The sequence below is a fragment of the Ursus americanus genome, chromosome 36 (genome assembly GCF_024610735.1).
Source record: "Ursus americanus isolate L20-20 chromosome 36, mUrsAme1.1.p, whole genome shotgun sequence".
Taxonomy (NCBI): domain Eukaryota; kingdom Metazoa; phylum Chordata; class Mammalia; order Carnivora; family Ursidae; genus Ursus; species Ursus americanus.
Genome location: NC_142162.1, coordinates 11,225,268 through 11,244,118, shown reverse-complemented (window position 1 = coordinate 11,244,118; position 18,851 = coordinate 11,225,268). Strand labels below are relative to the sequence as shown.

Genomic DNA, 18,851 nt, shown 5'->3' with positions numbered 1-18,851 from the left:
TGAAGTCCAGAATTTTGATGTCTCCAGCTTTGCTTTTCTTTTTCAACATTACTTTGGCTATTCAGTGTCTTTTCTGGTTCCATCCAAATTTTAGGATTGTTTGATCCAGCTTTATGAAAAATGCTGGTGGTATTTTGATAGAGATTGCATTGTATGTGTAGTTTGCTTTGGGTAGTATAGACATTTTAACAATATTTGCTCTCCCAATCTATGAGCATGGAATGTTTTTCCATTTCTTGTGTCTTCCTCAATTTCTTTCATAAGTCTTCTATAGTTCTCAGAGTACAGATCCTTTATCTCTTTGGTTAGGTTCATTCCCAGGTATCTTATGGGTTTTGGTGCAATTATAAATGGGATTGATTCCTTGATTTCTCTTTCTGCTGCTTCATTGTTACCATATAGAAATGCAACTGACTTCTGTGTATTGATTTTTATCCTGTGACTGTGCTGAATTCATGTATCAGATATAGCATTTTTTTTGCTTGAGTCTTCCAGGTTTTCTACATAGAGTATCATGTCATCTGTGAAGACTGAAAGCTTGACTTCTTCTTTGACAATTCGTATGAGTTTTACTTCTTTTTGTTGTCTGATTGCTGAGGCTAGGATTTCCAGTACTATGTTGTACAACAGTGGTGAGAGTGGACATCCCTGTCATGTTCTTGACTTTAGGGGAAAAACTTTCTATTATTCCCTATTGAGGATGATATTCACTGTGGGTCTTTCATACATAGCTTTTGTGATACTGAGTTGTTTCCTCTATCCCTACATGGCAGAGAGTTTTTAACAAAAAAAGATGCTGTATTTTCTCAAATGTTTTTTCTGCATCTATTGAGAGATCATATGGTTCTTGTCCTTTTTTTTTTTTATTAAAGTGGTGTGTCACATTGATTGACTTGCAGATGCTGAACCACCCTGCAGCCCAGGAATAAATCCCACTTGATCATGGTGAATAATTCTTTTAATGCACTGTTGCATCCTATTAGCTAGTACCTTGGTGAGAATTTTCACATCCATGTTCATCAGGATATTGGTCTGTAATTCTCTTTTTTAGGGGGTCTTTGTCTAGTTTTGGGATCAAGGTAATGCTGGCCTCATAGAATGAGTTTGGAAGTTTTCCTTCCATCTCTATTTTGTGGAACAGTTTCAGAAGAATAGGCATTAGTTCTTCTTTAAATGTTTGGTAGAGTTCCCCTGGGAAGCCAACCAGCCCTGGACTCTTGTTTGTTGGGAGATTCTTGATTACTGATTCAATTTCTTTGCTGGTTATGGGTCTGTTCCAGTTTTCTATTTCTTCCTGTTTCAGTTTTGGTAGTTTATATGTTTCTAGGAATTTATCCATTTCTTCCAAAATCTATAAGGAACTTATCAATCCAACACCCAAAAACACAAAAAAATCCAGCCAAGAAATGGCAATAGACATGAATAGACAATTTTCCAAAGACATACAATGGCTAACAGGTGAAAAAATGCTCAACATCACTCAGCATCAGGGTAATACAAATCAAGACCATAATGAGATACCATCCCACACCAGACAGAATGACTAATTAACAACTTGGGAAACAAGAGATGTTGGAAAGGACGTGGAAAAAGGGGAACCCTTTTACACTGTTGGTGGGAGTGCAAACTGCTGCAGCCACTCTGGAAAACAGTATGGAGGTTTCTCAAAAAGCTAAAAATAGAACTACCCTACAACCCAGAAATTGTACTACTAGGTATTTACCCAAAAGTTATAAACATAGTGATTTAAAGGGGCACATGCACACCAAAGTTTAGAGCAGCAATGTCCACAATAGCCAAACTATGGAAAGAGCCCAGACGTCTATCAATAGATGAATGGATAAAGAAGATGTGATATATATATATATATATACTATATATATATAGTATATATATATATATATACTCAGCCATCAAAAAGAATTAAATTTTGCTGTTTGCAACGATGAGGGTAGAATTAAAGGGTATTATGCTAAGTGAAATAAGTCAGTCAGAGAAAGACAAATACTCATATATGGAATTTATTCAACAAAACAGATGAACATAGGGGAAGGGAAGAAAAAATAAAATAAGATGAAAACAGAGAGGGAAGAAAACCATAAGAGGCTCTTAATTGTAAAAAACAAACTGAGGGTTGCTGAAGGGGATGTGGGTGGGGAGATGGGGTAATTGGGTGATGGGCATTAAGGAGGACACTTGATGTAATGAGCATTGGGTCTTATATGCAAGTGATGAATTACTAAATTCTACCCCTGAAACTAATAATACAGTATATGTTATCTAAATTGAATTTAATTTAATTGAATTTTTAAAAAGAGAGAAATTTTAAAAAACAATACCATTTACAATTGTACAAAAAAATAAAATACCTAGGAATAAACTTAACCAAGGAGATGAAAGACCTATACTCTGAAAACTATAAAACAGTGATGAAAGAAATTGAAGACAACACAATCAAATGGAAAGATATTGCATGCTCATGGTTTGGAAGAATCAATATCATTAAGTATTCATACCGCCCAAAACAATCTACAGATTTAATGAAATCTCTATCAAAATGCCAACAGTGTTTAAAAATAATCCTAAAAGTTTTACAGAAACACAAAACACCCCAAATAGTCAAAGCAATCTTGAGAAAGAAAAACAAAGCTATATTAATCAAAACAATATGGTACTGGCACAAACACAGACTCATAGGTCAATGGAAAAGAATGGACAGCCCAGAACTAAACCCATGATTATATGGTCAATTAATCTATGACAAAGGAAGCAAGAATATACAATGGGGAAAGACTGTCTTTTCAATAAATGGTGCTGGGAAAACTGGACAGTTCCATGCAAAAGAATGAAACTGGAGCTCTTTCTCACACAATACTAAAAATAAACTCAAAATGGATAAAGGCCTAAACGTAAGACCTGAAACTGTAAAAATCTTAGAAGAGAACATAGGCAGTAATTTCTTTGACATCAACTGTTGCAACATTTTTCTAGATATATCCCCTAAGGGAAGGGGAAAAGAGCGAGAATAAACTATTGGGACTACACGAAAATAAAAAGGGGTTGAATAGTAAAGGAAATCATCAACAAAATTTAAAAAAACAACTTAATGGAAGAAGATATTTGTAAATGATACATCCGATACGAGGTTAATATACAAAATACATAAAGAACTTATACAATTCAGCATTAAAAAAACCCAAATAATCCAATTAAAAAATGGGCAGAGGATTTAAATGTACATTTTCCCAAAGGAGACATAAAAAGGCAAACAGGGGAGCCTGGGTGGCTCAGTCGTTAAGCATCTGCCTTCAGCTCAGGGAGTGATCCCGGCGTTCTGGGATCAAGCCCCACATCAGGCTCCTCTGCTGAGAGCCTGCTTCTTCCTCTCCCACTCCCCCTGCTTGTGTTCCCTCTCTCGCTGGCTGTCTCTCTGTCAAATAAATAAATAAAATCTTTAAAAAAAAAAGGCAAACAGACACAAGAAAAGATGCTCAACATCACTAATCATCAGGGAAATGGAAATCAAAGCCACAATGAGATATCACTTCACACCTGTCAGAATGGCTAAAATTAAAAACAAAAGAAATAACAAGTTTTGGTAAGGATGTGGAGAAACAGGTACCCTTGTGCACTGTTGGTGGGAATGCAGACTGGTGCATCCCCTGTAGAAAAGAGTATGGAGGTTCCTAAAAAAAATTGAAAATAGAAATACCATTTGATCCAATAACTCTACTAATGGATATTTATCCAAGAAAATGAAAATACTAATTCAAAAAGATATATTCACCCCTATGTTTACTGCAGCATTATTTTTTTTAAAGATTTTATTTATTTATTTATTTATTGATTGATTGATTTGACAGAGAGAGACAGAGAGAGAGAACACAAGCAAGGGGAGTGTGAGAGGGAGAAGCAGGCTTCCCACTGAGCAGGGAGACCGATGGGGGGGGCTCGATCCCAGGACCCTGGGATCATGACCTGAGCTGAAGGCAGATGCTTAATGGCTGAGCATCCAGGAGCCCCAGCATTATTTTTTTTTAAGATTTTATTTTTATTTTTGAGAGAACAAGAGACGGGGAGAGAGAGCATGAGCAGGGGGAGAGGCAGAGGGAGAAGCAGACTCGCCACTGAGCAGGGAGCCCATGTGGGGCTTGATCCCAGGACTCTGGGATCGTGACCTGAGCTGAAGGCAGCTGCTTAACTAACTGAGCTACCCAGGTGCCCCAACTCCCAGGTGGATATATAGATATCTATCTATCTATAGATAGATATCATATATATATACACACAACATATATATATATATACAGATATATATACAGATATATATAGATAGATATCATATATATATATACACACAACATATATATATACACACACATATACACCATATATATGGTATATAAGTGGTATAAATATGTGTGTATTTTATATATATATATATATATATATATATATATATATATATATATATAGGAATTCAACCATAAGCAAGGATGAGATCATGCCATTTGCAAAAACACGGATGGACCTAGAGGGTATTATGCTAAGTGAAATAAGTCACACTAAGAAAGACAAAAACACCAAATGACTTCACTCATATGGAGAATCTAAAGAACAAAAAAATGAGTAAATAAACAAAAAGCAGATTTAGACCTATAAATAGAGAACAAACTGATGGTTGCCAGGTGGGAAGGGGGTGGGCAAAATGAGTGAAGGAGAGTTGGAAATACAGGCTTCCAGGTATGAAATGAAAAAGTCATGGGACTAAAAGGTACAGTGGAGGGAATATAGTCAGTGATATTATAATAGCATTGTATGGTGACAGATGGTAGCTACACTTATGGTGAACATAGCATAATGTACAGAGATACTGAATCAGTATGTTGTAACACCTGAAACTAATGCAGCATTGTGTGTCAACTATATTCAGATAAAAAATAAAGTTAAAAAAAGAAGTTCTACTAAATTCTATTTATATGCTTTTACAAACTTTGTGTACCAGCTGTTCCCAAGCAGCAGCCTGGAAAAGAGCAATCAAAAAGAATAATCCTCCCAGAGTCTCGGTGGCTCAGTCAGTTAGGCAACTGACTCTTGATTTCAGCTCAGGTCATGGTATCGGTGTTGTGGGATCAAGTCCCATGTAGGGCTCCGCGCTGGTCATGGAGCTTGCTTGAGATCCTCTCTCTCTCACCCTGCCCCTCCCCCTCCCTCCTACTCGCAAAAAAAAAAAAAAAAAAAAAAGAACAATCCTCAGTGGTAATAAAATCAACTGTTTTTCTCCTTAGGTCCCTAACTGGAATCCCATTTCCCCTAGCTCCTCCTGCCCAGTAATTTTTGTCCCTAACAGACCATTTGCAAGAGTGGGAGTACCTCACAAACTCTTCATGACTCAACAGGTGCCAGCCCAAACTATCTTAATCCCTCCATCCTTTTTAAAATTAAACTCCTATTTTGAGACAATTAGATCATATACAGTTGTAAGAAATCATACAGACTGATCCCGTGTACAGTTTACCCAATTCCCCAATGGCAATATCTTGCAAAACTATAATACAAAATCACAACCAGGATATTGACATTGATACAGTCAAGATATAGAATATTTCCATCTCCACAAGGATTCTTCATGCTACCCTTTCACAGACACATCCACTTTCCTAGCACCACCTCCCCCAGTCCCTCCTAAATCCCTGGCAACAACTAATCTATTCTCCATTTCTATAATTTTGTCATTCCAAGAATGTTATAAAATCAAATCACAGAATATGTAAACTTTGGAGAGTGGCACTTTTTTTCAGTCGTTATTCTCTGGAGATTCATCTAGATTGTTGTATGTATCAACAGTTTGTTCCTATTTATTACTGAGTAGTAATCAGTATGGATTGTATGGATGTATCACAGTTTCTTTAATCATTCACTGATAGAAGGATATCAAGGTTGTTTTCAGCAAGGGACTATTACCAGAAAAAGCTGCTATAAACATTCATATTAGGTTCCTATGTGAACATAAACTTCGTTCCTCTGGGATAAATGCTGTGTTGAGTGACAGTTACGTGTTTGGTTATTAAGAAAGTGTCAAACTGTTTTTCATTGACTGTATTACTTACATTGCCACCAGCAATGTATGACTGATCCAGATTCTCCAACATTATCATCAACGTTTGATGTTGTCACTAGTTTAATTTTAGCCATTCTAATAGCTTCATAGTGATATCTCATTATGGTATTAATTTACATTTCCCTAATGGCTAATGATGTTGAACATCTTTTCATGTGCTTATTTGCCATCTGTATATGATCTTTGGTGAAATGTCTCTTCAAGTCTTTTGCCTATTTTGTAATTGCTGTTTGATTTTTTTTTTCTGTTGAGTTTTAGAAATTCATTACATAGTCCAGACACTAGACATATCAAATCTGTGGTCTGCAAATGTTTTCTCTCTCTCCAAAGCCTGTGTTAACAAGGACTTTCCTGGAGCAAAAGTTTTTAATTTTGATGAAGTCCAGTTAATTTTTCCTTTATAAATCATGTTACTGCTGTCAAATCTGAAAGTCCTAGATCCTGAAGACTTTTCTATGTTTTCTTCTAAAATTTTTATACTTTTATATTTAAATTCATGATCCATTTTTCTTTTCTTTTTTTCTTTTTTAAATTAACATATAACGTATCATTTGTTTCAGGGGTACAGGTCTGTGATTCATCAGTCTTACATAACACCCAGCACTCACCAGAACACATACCCTTCCCAGTGTCCATCACCCAGCCACCCCATCCTTCCCTCCCCTCCAGAACCCACAGGTTGTTTCCTAAGATTAAAAGTCTCTTATGGTTTGTCTCCCTCTCCAGTTTCATCTTGTTTCATTTTTTCCTCTCTTCCCCTATGATCCTCTGCCTTGTTTCTTAAATTCCGCATGTCAGTGAAATCATATGATAATTGTCTTTCTCTGATTGACTTATTTCGCTTAGCATAATACTCTCTAGTTCCATCCACATCATTGCAAATGGCAAGATTTCATTTTTTGATGGCTGTGTAATATTCCATTGTGTGTGTATATATATACACACATTGTGTGTGTGTGTGTGTGTGTGCGTGTGTGTACCACATCTTTATCCATTCATCTGTTGATGGACATCCGGGCTCTTTCCATAGTTTGGTTATTGTGGACATTGCTTCTATAAACATCGGGGTGCATGTGCCCCTTCGGATCACTACATTTGATCTTTGGGGTAAATTCCCAGTAGTGCAATTGCTGGGTTGTAGGGTAGCTCGATTTTCAACTTTTTGAGGAACCTCCATACTGTTTTCCAGAATGGCTGCTCCAGTTTGCATTCCCACCAACAGTATAAGAGGGTTCCCCTTTCTTTGCATCCTCGCCAACATCTGTCATTTCCTGACTTGTTAATTTTAGCCATTCTGACTGGTGTGAGGTGGTATCTCATTGTGGTTTTGATTTGTATTTCCCTGATGCTGAGTGATGTTGAGCACTTTTTCATGTGTCTGTTTTCATGTGATGTCTTCTTTGGAGAAATGTCTGTTCATGTCTTCCACCCATTTCTTGATTGGATTATTTGTTCTTTGAGTGTTGAGTTTGGAAAATTCTTCTAGATTTTGGATACTAGCCCTTTATCTGATAAGACATTTGCAAATATCTTCTCCCATCCTGTTGGTTGTCTTTTGGTTTTGTTGACTGTTTACTCTGCAGAAGCTTTTTATCTTGATGAAGTCCCAATAGTTCATTTTTGCCTTTGTTTCCCTTGCCTTTGGAGACATGACTAGCAAGAAGTTTCTGTGGCTGAAACCATCCCTCCCTCCCTTCCAGCAACCCTCAAATAGGTCAAAGAGGTTGCTACCTGTGTTCTCAAGGATATCGATGGATTTCTGTCTTACATTTAGGTCTTTTATCCATTTTGAGTCCATTTTTGTGTATGGTGTAAGGAAATGGTCCAGTTTCATTCTTCTGTATGTGACTGTCCAATTTTCCCAATACCATTTTCCCAATACCAAAGAAGAGACTGTCTTTTTTTCCATTGGATATTCTTTCCTGCTTTGTCAAAAATTAGTTGACCATAATGTTGAGTGTCCAATTTCTGGGTTCTCTTTTCAGTTGCATTGATCTATGTGTCTGTTTTTGTGCCAGTACCATGCTGTATTGATTATAGCTTTGTAATAGAGCCTGAAGTCCAGAATTGTGGTGCCACCAGCTTTGGTTCCCTTTTTCAATATCCCTTTGGCTATTCAGGATCTTTTCTGGTTCCATACAATTTTTAGGATTATTTGTTCCAGTTCTGTGAAAAAAGTTGATGGTATTTGATAGGGATTGCATTGAATGTGTAGGTTGCTATAGGTAGCATAGATATTTTAACAATATTTGTTCTTCCAATCCATGAGCATGGAACGTTTTTCTATTTCTTTGTGTTTTTCTCAATTTCTTTCATGAGTGTTGTATAGTTTTCTAAGTACAGATCTTTTGCCTCTTTGGTTAGGTTTACTCCTAGGTATCTTATGGTTTTGGGTGCAATTGTAAATGGGATTGACTCCTTAATTTCTCTTTCTTCTGCCTCATTGTTAATGTATAGAAACGCAACTGATTTCTGTGCATCCATTTTATATACTGTCACTCTACTGAATTCCTATATGAGTTCTAGCAATTTTGGGGTGCAGTCCTTTGGGTTTTCCACATAAAGTACACGATTCATTTTTTAAAAGATTTTATTTATTTATTTGAAAGACAGAGAGAGTGTGTATGAGTAGGGGGAAGGGCAGAGGGACAAGCAGACTCCCCACTGAGTGGGGAGCCTGACAGGAGGCTTGATCCCAGGACCCTGAGATCATGACCTGAGCCAAAGTCAAACTCTTAACTGACTGGGTCACCCAGGCGCCCCAAAGTTTATGATCCATTTTAAATCAATTTTTGTATATGATGTGAAGCTCAGGTCAAGGTTAATTTTTTTAAACCTATGGATGTCCAATTGCTCCAGCACCATTTGTTAAAAAGGGTATCTTTCCCCCATTAAATTGCTTTTGCACTTCTGTAAAAAATCAGTTGGACATCATTTTGTGAGTTTTTTTTCTGGGTCCTCTGTTGTGTTTCAATGATTTATGTCTACCCCACTAGACCACATGATTGTAATAGCTAAATAATGTCTTGAAACCAAGAAGACTGATTCCTACCTTTCGGTTCTTCTTCTAAAAATTGTTTCAGCTATTTAGTGCTTTTGCTTTTTCATGAAAAAATTTAGAATAATATAACGTATATCTACAAAAACTATTGCTGGGATTGTGATAGGAATTGTGTGTAACCTGTATGCAATTTGGGAAGAATTGATTATTTTTACTATGTTGACACTCCCAAACTATAAATATATGTCTTTATATTTATTTAGATCTTGTTTGATGTCTTTCGTCAGTTTTGTGAAGTTTGCCCCATACAAATTCTATACATATATGGGTAAGTTTACATCTAAGTATATTTTCTATAGATTGTAAATGATATTGTATTTTTATTTTGGAGCTCACCTGTACATTGCTAGTATATAGAAATACAATTTCCTTTGTCTTTTATCTTATATCGTAAGACCTTGATAATCTCACTTATTAGTTCTAGAAGATTGTGTGTGTGTGTGTGTGTGTGTGTAATCCTTAGGATTTTCTATATAGAAAAATATCTTATTTGCAAACTGGGATAGTTTTATTTCTTCCTTTAAGATTTCCATTCTTTTATTTCCTTTTCTTGCCTTATTCAACTGTCTAGAACTTTTAGTACTATGCTAAATAAGATCTGTGAGAGTGGACATTCTCAACTTGTTCCTGATCTCAGGAGTGAAACATTCAGTCTTCTACCATTAAGCTGTAGGGTATTTGTAGATGTTATTTATCAAGTTGAGGAAGGTCTACTCTTTTTATATTTTTCTGAGAGTTTCATCACAATGTGTGTTAAATTCTGGCAAATGCTTTTTCTGTATCAATGGTTATGAACATGTGATTTTTTTTCTTCTTTAGCCTGTTAATATGGTAGATTACATTGACTGATTTTCAAATATTGAACCAGCTTTGCATCTCTGGAATAATTCCACTTGTTCACATTGTATCACTCTTTTAATATATTGCTGAATTCTGTTTGCTAATATTTTAAGATTTTGCATCTATATTCATGAGGGACTTTGGTCTGTAATTTTCTTTTTTTGTACTGTCTTTGTCTGCTTTTTGTCTCAGGGTAATACTGGCTTCAAAAAATGAACTGGAAAGCATTGCCTCCTCTTCTATTTTCTGGAAGACATCTGGTAGAATTGGTATTAATTCTTCTTTAAACATTTGTTAGATTTCTCTAATAAAACCATCTTACCCTGGGAAATTTTTTGGAAGTTTTAAAACGATAAATTCAATTTCTTTAGTAGTTATAGGAGTATTCTAAACATTTATTTAGTTCGGTTTTGGGGGGGAAGTGGTCCATTTTGCCAAAGTAGTCAAATTTACCTGTATAGAGTTGTTCATATTGTTCCCTTACTATCTTGATATCTGCAGGATCTGTAGTGATCTCCCTTCTTTCATTTCTGATAATGGTAATTTGTGTCTTTTTCTCCTTTTTTCTTTTCAGTCTTCCTAGACGTTTCTTAATTTTAATCGATATTTTCAAAGAATTAGCTTTTTTTATTGATTTTTTTCCTATTGTTTTTCTGTGTTCAATTTCATTGATTTATGCTCTTATCTTTATTATTTCCTTCCTCTGTTTGCTTTGGTTTTATTTTGCTCTTTCTTTTCTAGGTTCTTGATGTGGGAGATTAGATAACTATTTGAGAATTTTCCTCCTTTTATAATATATGCATTCAGTTGCTATAAAGTTCCCTCTCAGCCCTGCTTTATTTGTATCCTATATACTTTGACATGTTATATACTCATTTTTAAAAAGATTTTATTTATTTATTTGACTGAGAGAAAGAGAGGGAGCACAAGGAGGGGGATTAGCAGGCAGAGGGAGAGGAGGACGCAGATTCCCTGCTGAGCAGGGAGCCCAATGTGGGGCTAGATCCCAGGACCCTGGGATCATGACCTGAGCAGAAGGCAGACACTTACCCGACTGAGCCACCCAGGCACCCCCAGAAAACAAAAAAATTAAATGGCAAAGTTAACACTTTTTTGTGATCCATTTTTTATGAGAGTAAATGAAAATAATCTAAATATGTCAGTTGAAAGACAGATATTAGTAGACTGCATTAAAAAGATGTTTACAAGAAACTCACTTCAAATATAATGATACAGGTTTGTTGGCAAAAGGGTCAATCTACCAGGAACACATACCAATCCCAAATGTGTATTCACAAAGCAACAGAGCTGCAAAACATGTGAAGCAAAAACTGATAGAAAGGAGAATGACAAATCCACAATTATAGTTGGATTTATTAAATAATAAGCATCCTTTTCTCAACAATTGATACAAAAAACTACATAAAATCAGCAAGGATATGGAAGAACTCAAAAATACTATCAAGTAGCATCTACCAGACATGTTTAGAACACTCCATCCAACAACAATGGAATACACATTGTTTTAAAGTGTGCATGGATTATTCACCAAGATAGATCATATCTTGAACCATAAAATGAAACTCAAAAAACTAAAATCATACAGCGTGTGTGTCTCACCACAGTGAAATCAAACAAAAATCAATAATAGAAAGATTACAGGAAAATATTTGTACACTTGGAAATTAAACATAATCCATGGGTAAAAGAGTGAAATAAGAAAAAAACATGCACTAAACTGAATAAAAATGAATATTTAGGGGCACTTGGGTGGCTCAATCAGTTAAGCTTCTGCTCTCTTGCTTGTTCTCTCTCTCAAATAAATAAAATCTTTAAAAGGAAAAAAAAAATCTCCCTTACCATGGGTTAGTTGGAATTCCATTTTGATGTTTCTATAGTGATTTTAAGTGTATCTCCTTAGCATTTTTTTAGTGGTTGCTCTAGGTATTACATTAAATATACGTAATCACACTTCAGTAGTATCATCATTTATCAGTTTAAGTAAAGTATAGAAACACTGGATATTTTTACATCTCTCTCCCCTCTCCCAATTAGAATATAATTGTTCTTTTTAAAAATTTATTTATTTATTTGAGAGAGAGATAGCAGAGGGAGCGCCAGAGGGAGAGGGAGAAGGAGAATCTCAAGAGACTTCCCACTGAGTACGGAGACCAAGCAGGGCTCCATATCATGACCCTGCGATCATGACCTGAGCTGAAATCAAGAATTGGATACTTAACCATGTGAGCCACCCAAGCACCCCTAAAAATCTCCTTTTAAAGTCAGCATTTTTGTTCTTAGGATTGCCTTTTTATATACTTTATGTTTCTTTTCCTCCTTTGCATATCCACTCATGACCTTTCACAGACTCACCTTTTTTATCAATTCTTAAAAAAATAATGATTACTAATATTGTTATTTTGCTGCTCATATTATCAGATTTTGGTCAATGGGAATATTTAAGAGACTCCAGGTTTTTGTTTTTGGTACTGCTCTCCAATAAAATTAATCAGGAAATCTTGGAGGAAAGGGAACATCAGGAAGAGTCCGAACCCGCTTAGTAAAAAGAAACTTTTCCAGGTGGCTCGTCATTGCTTAAAGTACAAAAAAGATGTTCCAGATATGTGTGGAGTGGTGGGAATGCTAATAAATGACTGATACAGGAGTCTAAAGGTCTGGGCCCCTGGCCTCAAGTTGAGAAAACTGTCAGTATGATTTGTACTCCAGAGGGCTCACTTCCATTGTTCGGGCAAAAGTCAGATTTAACCTGAGACCATATCACTGCACAGTCTTTTCGCTTCCCTATCCTGCTTCCTTCTATCTCTTTTAGGTTTTTCCTTCATTAATCACTTGCACCTGAATTTCTATCTTAGATTCTGCTTCTAAAAAACACCACCCATGACACATTGGTATTAGAAAGGGCTAGGAAGCAGTCTATAAGGATAATAGCAGTTGGATCACCTGCTGCTAGTGAGGACCTCTGCTGCAAGTGGAGTGTGGATAGTTCCTATTATACTGAAGCAGTAAAATCATCAAGGCTTTCCAATTGTGGCTAACTGGGATGGGATCTGGAAGGGGATGCATTGACTTGTACAATCTCTGGCATTTGAGAGGTATGGGGGAAGTAGTAATTAAAAAGATTGTGGAATCACATAGCCGTTGCTGAACAACATCAAAGCTTTAAAGTGAAAAAAAAATGATAGGCTAAAGATGATCATTTATCAATTTAAAGCAAATTGTGAATACTAAAGACCATACTAGACATTTAAAGAAGTCCTCATTAGCTTAGGACCTAATCTTAAGAGTAGCAGAATTTTTAAAAATATTGCATTCTCAATCCTAGAAAATTTCCTATGCCGAAGTCAGGGCCCTGAGATGGAAGAAATGAGACCGTGTGACCTAGGTTAAGGATTCTGGGTGGATCCAGATCAGAACTTTGAATCCCTGGTATATCTAAACTCTCTGAGCCTGCAGAAATGTCCCACTCATTCTTGTTAGAAGATGAGTGCTGCTTTGCTTGAATAAGGTTATGCAGAGATTTCAAACATGCAGGTGGCTTACAAGACAATGCTTGCCCTTCTCAGGTTCTGCCACCTGTCAACCAGACCAATAACTAAAGTCAAATCTCAGCATAACTGGGGATTGTCAGGTCTGCTAAGGCAACAGAGAGCTGAGCTACAATGAGCACCTCAATAACATGCAGCAGCAAGAACCAGGATTGTTTGCAAGGAAGTGCGTCCTGAAGATGCTGAATCAAGGGGACCAAAATATAAAGCAGAATAAGGCAGAGTTTGTTGATATAGAAACACTCTCCCCTGACATTTGGTTTAACACTCTGGCAAGGATCTTGACATCCAGTTCTAATAAGTTGCTGGCATGGGTCTTAGAAGCTTGGAAAAAGCAGTGGCCTGTGTTAAATGAAGCGGAGATCTCAACAGCTAATTATGTTCCTTGGAATGGCCCTGAGGACATTCCATTTACCAAGATAATAAGAAATGCATTGGTGAGGGTGGCCAGCGGCAGTAAGGAGAAGCCCAGTAGTACCTGTTCTCTATAAGAAGGGGCTGACAGTAAGAGAATCTGTAACAGAATAGGCTCTTTAATAACAATGATATGATCTTGGAATAGTAGAGGCCAGATGGAAGCACCTAATTGTCAGAGCAAGGTAGGTGTAATTATACTCTTGGGCAGTGAGGATAGAAAGGCAGCCAGAGGAGCCTGACCCATGGTGATCAGTGGAGATGATTAACAGAACATGTGTCCAGGAGCAAGACAGATAGGGATCCAACAAGGGTGTTGCTTAATATATACAACACTCAATGATTTATATCACTGGATTAGCAAAAGATTGAAGTCACCTGCCCCAGTGGGAAGATATAATCCTTTGTCTAGTTTCCAGACCTGAGGCAATCGTCAAACTTAGAACCCATCAGTTATAAGAGAGGCCAGGTCCCTTGAGGAAGAACACTGTAATATGATAGCAAATGTATACTATAGTGATTTCCCCAGTCCTTCCCCAAAAAGACTTTCCTCGGGTAATTATAAACTGAGGAAAAGGACTACATAGGAGTTTTTGAGGGATGTTGGATACAAGGTCTAAATGAACACAGAGTTGAATACCCAATGACCCAAAGTGTTACCATGACACTTCTGTTAAAATAATGAAGGACGTCAGGTAATAAGTGGAGTCTTGGCCCAAGTCCATCTCACAGTGAGTCCATTAGTTCCAAAAATAAAAATACGTATAGAATGACCTAATGGTCATTTCCCTGGTACCTAAACACATAACTGGAATTGATATACTCAGCAATTGGCAGAACTCTTACATTGGTTTCCTGACTTATGAAATAAGACCTATTATAATAGAAAAGGCCAAATGGAAACCTTGGGAATTGCCCTTCCTACACTTTGAAGATTGTAAAATCAAAAACAACACTGCTTCAAGGGGGAATGGCAGCAATTATTAACATCTTCAAAGACTTGAATTATACAAGCTTGGCAGTATCCATCACAACCCTATGTAATTGTCCAGTCTGGTCCCTAAAACATAAGGTGGATAATATCTCAAACTTAACTAGTAGTAACCCTCAATTGTAGCTACTATGATGGCTTTGATATCTTTGTTAGCAGACTAACACAGCCCTGATAAGAAGTATGAAGCTATTAATATGGCAAGTGTGCTGTTTTCAATATCTAGCAGACAGGGAGAGCATAAGCAGTTTGCCTTTACATTGGAAAGACAACAGTACATTAATAGTCTTACCCCAGAGCTAAGTTAACTCTCCTACACTCTGTTACTACATAGTGGAAAATACCTGGATTATCTGGACATCCCACAGATTATACTGTTCTATGACATTAGTGGTATCATGTTAGCTAGACTTAATGACTAAGAAATGGACCAGTACTACATACACCTTGGTAAGACATCAGAGTATCAGAGACAAATCCTATGAAAATTCAAGCTTATCCACGTCAGTAAAGTTTTTAGGGATCCAGTGGTCTGGGGCTTGCTGAGACATCCCATCCAAATTAAATATTGACATCTATTTCAGGTATGGGTTTAATTTCTCTGCCCAAAGTGCCTCAGCCACTACCACTATATAAGAGGTCACTTTCTCAGACCAAGTGAGCTATTTTACAAATGAGATCTGGTGGCAGATCTGTTTTTTATCACATACTGCACCACCCAAAACCTGCAGGCCTGATAGGTGGAACAGAGTTGTGAAAGCACGGCATCATGTGAGGATGGGGGACTATCCTTCAGGATGGTCTTGACACCTTAAATCAATGACCATTATATGGTAATATTTTTCAAACAGGGGAATCCAAGGTCGTGGAAGTAGGAGTAGCTTTTCTCAGTAGCACTCCAAGTGCTTCCTGTCACTGCAACTACATGCTCTGCAGACCTAGAGTTTCCAGTTTGCATAAAGGAGATGCTTCCAGAAAGGGACAGAGTAATAAGAATCTCATTAAACTTTAAGCTACCACCTGGTCATTTCAGATTTCTTTTGCCAAGAGGCTAGCAGACAAGAAAAAGAGTCCCCATACTGGCCGGGTAATTGGCTTGGATAAGGCAGAACTAACTGTTACACAATGTGGGAAAGGAAGACTATTAAGCTGATCCACTGGAATGTCTCTTGGTAACTTGCCTAACAAATTTTGATGGCAAAAGGACAAATGCAACATCCACAGCCTAAGACAGACATGGCAACCAGAGGCTCAGATCCCTCAAGGATGGGAGTCTGGAGAGCCCCACCACACAAGTCACCTAGCCCAACAGAAGGGCTGGTTGAATGTTAAGGGGATAGAGAATGTGTGCAAGAGGACAGAGAGGATGAACATCAGATTCAAATGCAATGTCAGGATTTGGAATTTTTCCCACTAACATTCTTACAAATTTCTCCAGGAAAAAAAGAGTAAACAGAATCCAGATGAGGTGAGGTTATGTTTCTTAGAATGTTTCTGAGACTACTCCCTATTAAAACTTCTGTGTACAAATCTCTATCTCTGTTTCCCAGGAGTCTTAACCTAAGACAATATGACACCCACCGAACAAGTTGAGATCATGGGGATATGATGTGTAATTTGGTACTGCTATAAGCTAACAAGTGACAAGTACTCTAAGGAGAAAAGAAAGTGCTCCAACTATGTAACTGCATGTGGGAGCCATGATGGCTCTGGGCTGGAAGTACTCAGCTAAAATCCAAATCAATATTCGTAAATGTAAAACAATGGGTCCTAAGTTGAGGTAGTGGTGTTGTACGACACACATAAAAATGAATTTCTGTAACCTATGTGAATGTACCTTGTGATATAATCAGGTATCTTGTGTATGATAAGATACATTACAGTATTTTGAATTCAAACTTATCTGTATTAAGTAATATTTCTGAACTGTAAAGCAAGCATGAATCATTGGCACTATAATACACAATACTCTTTCCCACACTGTTTGTATCTCGTAAGCATTATCATAATAAACATATCGTCAAGTGGCACCTGGACCAAAAATAAATTCATTGTTCAATGAATGTGAAATAAAGCATTTCCCTTAAGAGTAGCAAAAACCTGGAACCAATCTAAATGTCCAACCAGGGAATTAATTAAATAAATTATGGTACAGTATATCATCATTAGTGATGACATGAGTAGATTTATACTTATTGACATCGAGAGGTGTGATATATGGTATTACTAAGTGTCAAAGCAGTCTGCAAATTAATGTCATAGAGTGACACTTTTATGATAATTTATATTCAGATAAATATACATATAGGAAAAATTCCAAATGGAAGTACATCAAAATGTTTATCATTAATAATTATAATTATCATTATTTTGCTTATTATTCCAGATGCTGTCAGTGTCCCATGCAGTACTCCAGCCAATTTCTAATGGCTTCCTCTGTGCCTTAAAGCTTTTTATTCCAGACCCGCAGAAAACAGCTTGCTTGTAAGCAGGCTAAAAATGCTGAGGTAATACCTCACCCCTGAGGTAGCATAATTCTGAGGCATTTACTTTGTAGCATTTTCCAGGGGTTCTCCATGAAATTTCTCTCTAGGTTCCTACTGTGATAGCTGGCTTACAACACATGCTTCCTTGGCCGGATTCTCTTCCTTTTATTACTTTCCCATTACCCTAAGATATTCTGTGTTTCCCAAATAATCTGCTTGTACTCAAATCCTTTTCTGTTTCTGGGCACACTCAAGCTTCAATATTTGTCTGTAATTTTCAAATAGTTCTATTTAAAAATGATTATTTATGTAAAAAGTTAAAAGCTTAAAAAACATTTAACATCAGATTTTTTTGTTTTGTTTTTTAAATATTGTATTTATTTATTTTAGAGACAGAGAGAATGAGTTGGGAGAGGGGCAGAGTTAGGGGAAGAGGGATAGGCAGAGAATCCCAAACAGACTCCACACTGAACGCGGAGCCAACCCAGGGCTTGGGGCTGCATCTCACAACCCTGAGATCATGACCTTAACAGTAGGACACTTAACCAACTGAGACACCCAGGCACCCCAACATCAGATGTTTTATAAATCAGATGTCTAATAACATGATCAGAAGAAAAGTTAAAAGTTTATTCTGTGTTCTTCAATAAAGATATTTGTCTCTAAGTTTTTGTTTTAATGCTGTGATTGGGGAGCATGGAACTACTTTGAAATATCAAAAGGGCTAATAAGCAAAAGAAAAAAAACTCATGTATTCATCACAATACCACAGAAGCTATAGAAAAAGAGGTTACTGAGTGGGAGTCACAAGGACAAGGATTTCTTTCAACTAAGAACTTTCTAGCAGTTAAAGTTACCCAGAATTGGAATAAATGTTCTCTGGGAAAAGCATTTTATCAGTGGCAAGTGACCTCGCATAAGCAGGGGCTAGATGACCCCTGGACAGGGACAGTTGGCTTCAAGGATCTTTAACACCCCTTTTCACTACGTCTGTATCTTTGAGGTAAATACCTCAAGTTGGAGAGTCTCTATTTTTGAGTCTCTATTTTTTGAATCTAATTCATCAAATTATGTGGCTATCAGGGAACCATTTATAGTTTCTCACTAATGATACCTGGCATGTTGGATTATTTGGGAACCTATGTTCATTCCTAGACCTTCAGACATGAGCGAAGGGATCATGGTGGCACCTCGTACTAATGGGCAGTGCACATTCACAAAACACAGAGGTGGAGAAAGTTTAGGACTCTAGATAAATCACTAAATTTCAGTCAAAAAAATGTTGATTCTAAAACTGCCATTATTTTTTTAATAATATTTTTTATTATGTTAGTCAACATACAGTACATCCCTAGTTTTTGATGTAGTTCCA

The 18,851-nt window shown here is 36.8% G+C and overlaps 1 protein-coding gene across 4 annotated transcripts in view; it reads right to left on the bottom strand.

Annotated features, from left to right (window-relative positions):
• TEX9 (testis expressed 9) overlaps nt 1–18,851 on the bottom strand; it is a 202,807-nt gene that overhangs the window by 97,537 nt on the left and 86,419 nt on the right. The window lies entirely within an intron of this gene.